This window comes from Triticum aestivum, chromosome 4B (genome assembly GCF_018294505.1).
Source record: "Triticum aestivum cultivar Chinese Spring chromosome 4B, IWGSC CS RefSeq v2.1, whole genome shotgun sequence".
Classification (NCBI taxonomy): domain Eukaryota; kingdom Viridiplantae; phylum Streptophyta; class Magnoliopsida; order Poales; family Poaceae; genus Triticum; species Triticum aestivum.
This window is the reverse complement of record NC_057804.1, coordinates 307,645,834-307,652,758: the sequence shown is the minus strand read 5'-3', so window position 1 is coordinate 307,652,758 and position 6,925 is coordinate 307,645,834.

Genomic DNA, 6,925 nt, shown 5'->3' with positions numbered 1-6,925 from the left:
CGAGTTTGGTAAATTGTGTGTAACGGTTAGATTTTGTGTGGAGGCTATATATACCCCTCCACCTCCTCTTCATTCGTGGAGAGAGCCATCAGACTAAACCTACACTTCCAACTTACCATTTCTGAGAGAGAACCACCACTCATGTGTTGTGGACAAGATATTCCATTCCTACCATATGAATCTTGATCTCTAGCCTTCCCCAAGTTGCTTTCCACTCAAATCTTCTTTCAACCAGATCCAAATCCTATGAGAGAGAGTTGAGTGTTGGGGAGACTATCATTTGAAGCACAAGAGCAAGGAGTTCATCATCAACGCACCATTTGTTACTTCTTGGAGAGTGGTGTCTCCTAGATTGGCTAGGTGTCACTTGGGAGCCTCCGACAAGATTGTGGAGTTGAACCAAGGAGTTTGTAAGGGAAAGGAGATCGCCTACTTCGTGAAGATCTACCGCTAGTGAGGCAAGTCCTTCGTGGGTGACGGCCATGGTGGGATAGAAAAGGTTGCTTCTTCGTGGACCCTTCGTGGGTGGAGCCCTCCGTGGACTCGCGCAACCGTTACCCTTCGTGGGTTGAAGTCTCCATCAACATGGATGTACGATAGCACCACCTATCGGAACCACGCCAAAAACATCCGTGTCTCCAATTGCGGTTGAATCCTCCAAACCATTCCCTTTACTTTCTTGCAAGTTGCATGCTTTAATTTCCGCTGCCTATATACTCTTTGCATGCTTGCTTGAATAGTGTGATGATTGCTTGACTTGTCCAAAGATAGCTAAAATCTGTCAAACTCTAAAATTGGGAAAAGGTTAAGTTTTTAATTGGTCAAGTAGTCTAATCACCCCCCCTCTAGACATACTTCAAGGTCCTACACCATCCACGATGCACTGGACCCCGTGGTCCCCCATGTGCCGCATGCAGCAACTGTCGACTCTTCTGCGAGCAGGCTTGGAGCATCGAGTTGATGCACCAGGGGCCAGCTTGGAGTGGCAGCTTGCTCTTTCACTTGCCCGCCTGCAGCTTCGCCCATGGTACTAACGGCCTGGGGCGGGGAGGAAGGTGGGGCAGTGAGTTGTCTGGCTCATTGAGGCACCCAACCGACTTTTATGCCAGAGAACTCGTCTTCCTGCTCAATTGATGCTATGGAGAGTGTGTTGAAAATGGTGCAAGGAGGATATGGGGAGCGACGTGTGGTGCGGTTCTTGCCAGGCGCCTGGCCTCGTTTAAATAGCAGGCGGACAAGAGGAGCCAACCGGCATTATGTTCTGAAATTCCATCTGGCTTGCGGAAGGACGTGTTGCCGGCACACGCGCAGATTCAATGGAGGCAGGCGGGGCAGTCTGAAGCCGGTTGCATGCGGCGAGGAGGCATGTTCAGCTTGACCTGCAGCGAGTGGGGCCCTCTCGGCCGGTGTGCCCATTCAATGTCTGCGCTATGAGAGGTCACGTCCATGTCAGAGCAGTCGCTCCCTCCGGTCCTTTTTTGTTTGGGTATAACAAAATCTCGTTTTCCATTCACATTTTACAAGTAAAATTTGTGGACAAACTTTGACCCAAAATACGATGGGGACTAGTAAACCAGGACGGAGGTAGTAGTTATTAATTCCATTTTCCCTCCATACCAATCATTCTATAAACTAGTACTTATAATGCGCCATTGAAAATCAGAACTCTTACCCCGCTAAAAATGATATTTTAAACGTGGATACTCGGTCAGTGGCGACTGGGGAGCCACCGCCTCCAGGTCGCTCACCTGTGGTCCTGACCATCAACTCCTACGGATCAAATTATCACACGATCTAACTATTCCTACAAAGGTGCGCTCCACCATGTACCCGGTACCCGCGCATGCAGCAATCATGCACCTAGGGTTTTAGGGTTTATTTGTTTACGGTGCCTTTACGTAACTCTCATGTGTGCGAGACAACAAGAGACTGACTGCATCCATGCGCCTCTTCTCTTCGTATATGTACTCCACCATTTGTCTGGTGTCCAAAAAATTATACAGTAGTAATAACTAGCAATGTGCCAATGTGTTGCCAAACGATCAAAGTGGATTAGTATAAATTCACCGATTTGATAGAAAAGAATCTTGTTTTGAAATACGTATATCAGGAAAAAAATGTTATGTTTCACTCAAAATATATTCCTTTGGCGGTTTTGATGAGATAAGGGAGGAATGTGGTTGGTTTCAAGATTCGAGAAGTGGTATATCTCTACTCTTATAAAAAACAAAGTTGGCGATGATGGTGTGCGTGTCATCATGCAATATAGGTCGTCCGATTTATATCTGATAGATAGGAAGGAAACTATGGCAATTTTACAAAAAGATACCCACACCCCTCTGCACTTTTGCAAATAAGGCCTTCCCTCATTCATCCTTTCTCCCACAAGATAAACTACTCATACAAATGCATCTTGATGTTCCGTGCAACGCATGGGCATCTTGCTAGTTGTTGCAAAAAGCCCATGTGTGTGTGGTGTGTGTGAGAGAGGGATAGAGGAGGAGGACAGAGAGTGTGTGTGACAAAGACACAAAGAGTGTGTGTGCGAGAGGTATCGGCATAAAATGAGGCGATAGAGTGTGTGTGCACGATTGAGAGAGCGTGTCTCAAGAAGGGACAAAAAATCTACATAGATACAAGGAGCGCGAGAGAGACGTGTACGAGATAGTGGAAGCAATAGTGTGCGGGTGTATAAACCTATCTGGAACCAAATATTTCGTTGCGTATATAGAAAAATGTCAACATAAAAGGGATTCAAATATTTGAATTTGAGATGATGATACATGTAATTCATACTCGAACAAAATTGATCTATCATACATGAATACTCATATGAATTCGCGCGCATCTATGTTATTTAATATGTAGATATTACCGATCCATACATCTTAGTAGAACACAATTTGGTTTAATTTTTTTGAATTCAACCTTATGATTTTGAGTCATTGTATTTGTAAATCATATTTTATATATAAAGGAGCAGAATTCTTTGTTGTGCTTTTGAAAGTATAGAGAATAAAAGATGTATATAGAATTTTATTCCAATCGAAAATGGATCCTGCCCGAACAAAAATAGAATACAAAATGGATTGGAATTGAGTTGGCACAGTAAACGTGCAAGCTTTTTCTGAAAAATTGAACGAATCGGCCAAACTCGCAGTAACCGCCCGAAACCAAAATATGGGAGATGGAAATTACCGCCTGTCCCTGACATGCAACACATGTCGGCTCAATTTCAATAGGCCTTGATAGGCGCAGGTTTGTAATTTCACTCAAATGTGACATAACTGCCTCTCACCCGGATTCATACACGGTGGGTGCAAAAACACAGTGTCTCCTCGGCCAAAATCGTCTCTCACCCAGATTCATTCACGGTTGGCGCCAAAACAAACTCTCCTCGACCAAAAGCTCCGGCGGCAAATATTCGGTGTATGCGAGATTACAGTCCTATCCCCAACCGACTAATATTGCTGTGATGTAGGAAATTTAAACGGGGGCTAAGTTTGTAAATTTCCTTGCATTTGAGACAACACTACTAGGGAAAAGCCTATACACAGAAAGTTACTAGTAGCGAGGGTTAAAAACCCTCGCTACTGCTACTTACTAGCAGCGCAGGTTTTTAAACCTCACTACTACTAAGTTTATAGCAGTAGTGCGGGTTTTTAACCCTCGCTACTACTAAGCGGTCTCTACCGTGCCCCCCGGGACATGCCATAGTAGTGGCGCGGGTTTTTAAAACCGCGCTACTACTAAGTTTGCTAGCAGTAGCGTTGGTTTTTAGCCCTTGCTACTACTAAGTGGTGCCATAGTAGCAGCGAGGGGGTAAATAACCGCGCTGCTACTAAAGGTCCCATTTTCAAACTCTACCCCCCCCCCCTCTGTGGATCGCCTTTTCAGTTTTAAAAAAAATAAAAGAAATTGATGAAAATGTCAAAAAAAAAGAAAATAAGTTTCCCATGTGATATGTGGTCTAGTTGTTGGGAAAATTTGCAAATATGAATTTCGACTTTATTTGCAAAATCTCTCGAGAATTTGTAAAAATGGGCATAACTTTTGCATTCTAACTCGGATGAAAAAGTTTTTTATATGAAAAATCATCTACTCGAAAAGTTACATCCAAATTTTCAAAAGCCTCAAAAACCTAACGGAAAAAAAGTTACGGGGCTTTTAAGATCTAGAGTGGAAAAAATCGAAAAAATTTCAAACTGTGTGGTCAAACTGTGGTCAAACAATGGTCAAACTAATTATTCTAGAATATTAGTGTTACTAAATTATTATTTTAGTTTTTTTGAATTTTGGTCAAATCTGGTCAAACTATGGTCAAACTGTGGTCAAACTAATTATTCAAGAAATATTAGTGTTACTAATTTTTTAGAACAATAGTTTCAAACTCAAATAGTGAAATGTGTGACTTCATGCTCAAGCTAAATTCCTGAGGTTAATAGGATTGACATCTTACTATTGTCAGGAAAACAACAAGTGCAGACTTGGAAACGAGGGAGAATAGAACCCGGAAGTTAAGCGTGCTCAGGCTGGAGTAGTGAGAGGATGGGTGACCGTCCAGGAAGTTAGATGATTTGGAATGATGAGGGGGGATTAGAGATTTGAGGTTAAAATAATTCAGAAATTTGAAAATTAGGGAAAAATCGAAATATTTTTTCGAAAAAATTCAAAAAAAACCGCGCTGGTAGTAATAGCGCGGGTTTTTACCCACGCTACTACTGAAGGACGTAGTAGTAGCGCGAGTGGCACCCGCGCTACTGCTATAAGTTAGCTGTAGCGCCTTATTAGTAGCGGTGGCCCCCGTGCTACTAATAGGCCCAAAACCCGCGCTGCTGCTAGGCTTTTCCCTAGTAGTGCAAGCGCACCCTGGAGGCATGGTTTCCCCTTCCTCTCTCCCTCCATTTCCCCATTCGTACTCCATGGGCGCCAAAGCACCCTCTCCATCCCAGCCTCCTCCGTCCGCCAACCCATCCACGGTCGTCCTCCTCCACCATGCCGGAGCTGGTACCCCGATGCTGTCGTCCATTACAAGAGATCGACCTCTCTCCTCCACGACTTCGGACCAGGATCCTTGCATCCCATCCTCTCGCTTCATCCCCGTCGTCGTCCACCATGTTGGCACTGCTCCTACGACCGTCTCGTCCGTCGTGCCGGGATATTTCCCCCGCCACCACTATCTACCCTCCTAGATCTGCTTCCATGCCGCCGATAGCCATCACTACCACAGCACCATCAAATTCTCAACAGATGCATACACAGCGCCGCACCCGAGGCAGTACTCTTTCGTATCTGCCCAACTTATTTATCACAGCAAGAAAACAGATCGCCATTGCTTTACTGTGATTTCTTGTCCATCACTTAGGATCTTACTTATTAGTTGAAAGCAAACATTGGTTGTGAAGTTGCCTTTGTCCAGTTTGCACCTTCAGATCCACCATGGCACGCTCAACACTATACTCACAATGCTTATGGTTTTCCCCTTTTATATTCCACACTAGTTAAATGATAGTAGATTAAATTTCAAATATGGGTCAGTCGATTTTTGAGAGCTCGCCAAAGTTCACCGGAGCAAAGGAAGGGGCTCGAGTGGGGATGGTGGTTGTGGGGGGTAGTGGTGGGGCCTCGCCGAACGAAGAAAACTCGACACGGGTGGGGGCAGGGGTGGGGGTGGCGGAGGAATACAAGTGGTGGGGGAGGTTCAGGGGAGGACAGGGGGTCGGGGCCAGTGGTTCGATCGGCAGCCCGTGTGGTGTTCTACAGGGGAAGAATCAGAGACGAGGAAGAAGAAGGGTTAGGAGACGTAGGATCTTCATCCAACCGCCTGAAATGGTCGACTGACCCAAATGACGTAAGTCACGCGACTTGCATTCACATTCCTTTTATATTCCGTACCATCATCCTAGCTTCTTAGCACTGCTCCTCAATCCATCAAGCTAAACAACGTGCCACTCATAATTCCAAACTTGTTGCTCAAATACGAATCTGATATGATGATGATATTACTAAAACAAATAATGCTTAATTGGTCAGCTAATGTTCCTACTTTAGTTTCTAAAAGCACGTGAACCACATATAGAGAGACAGCAGGGAGTTGCATTCTTAATGCGCTCTGGTTCATCATGTGTGGGCACTGTGCAACAAACATTTTATTATCCAAAATCTAGTTGCTCTTCTTTAGCATGTTGCTCTTTTGTTCTTCTTTAATAAGTACTATCTCCATTCCTAAATACAAGTCTTTGTATAGATTCTACCATGGACTACATATGGAGCAAAATGAGTGAATCTACACTCTAAAATGTATCTGTATACATTTATATGTGATCCATAGTGGAAATCCCTACAAAGACTTATATTTTGGAATGGTGGGAGTATGATAGTAGTAAAATATGTTCCTTGTAGTGAAGAGGACCAGGGACATTTGCAGTGTAGAGGTCTATTCGGGCGGTTGAGATGGACACTTTCAACTCTTTGGGCCTCTTTGATTCGTAGGATTTTTTAAACATAAGATAGGAATTGTAGTGGCCTGCCCACTTGAATCCTATAAGATTAGCAAGGAAATGCGGGGAGTTGTGTCGCCTTTGGGAGTTACACTGATATTTACAGTACCGCACCTTTAATTGAAGAGAGATGGTATCTGAAGCCTCTCTAGCCGTATAGTATATTATGAACCTATCATCTGCCAACTATCCTTACTTCTGGAGCCTATTTTTTCGTGTACTTGTGCCAGATTATATTAATGCACGCACCATATTACCACACACATGGACTCTCTCATCAGAATCCAGTGATAGCACACAAGGGTTTACACGGAGCCCCTATATTAGAATATCCTTTACATCACAAAGATAATCTCACTACTATTTATGTTTTCATGCTTCTCAGATATTTTACGTAATCACAATGAATATCAGAATGCGCGCAT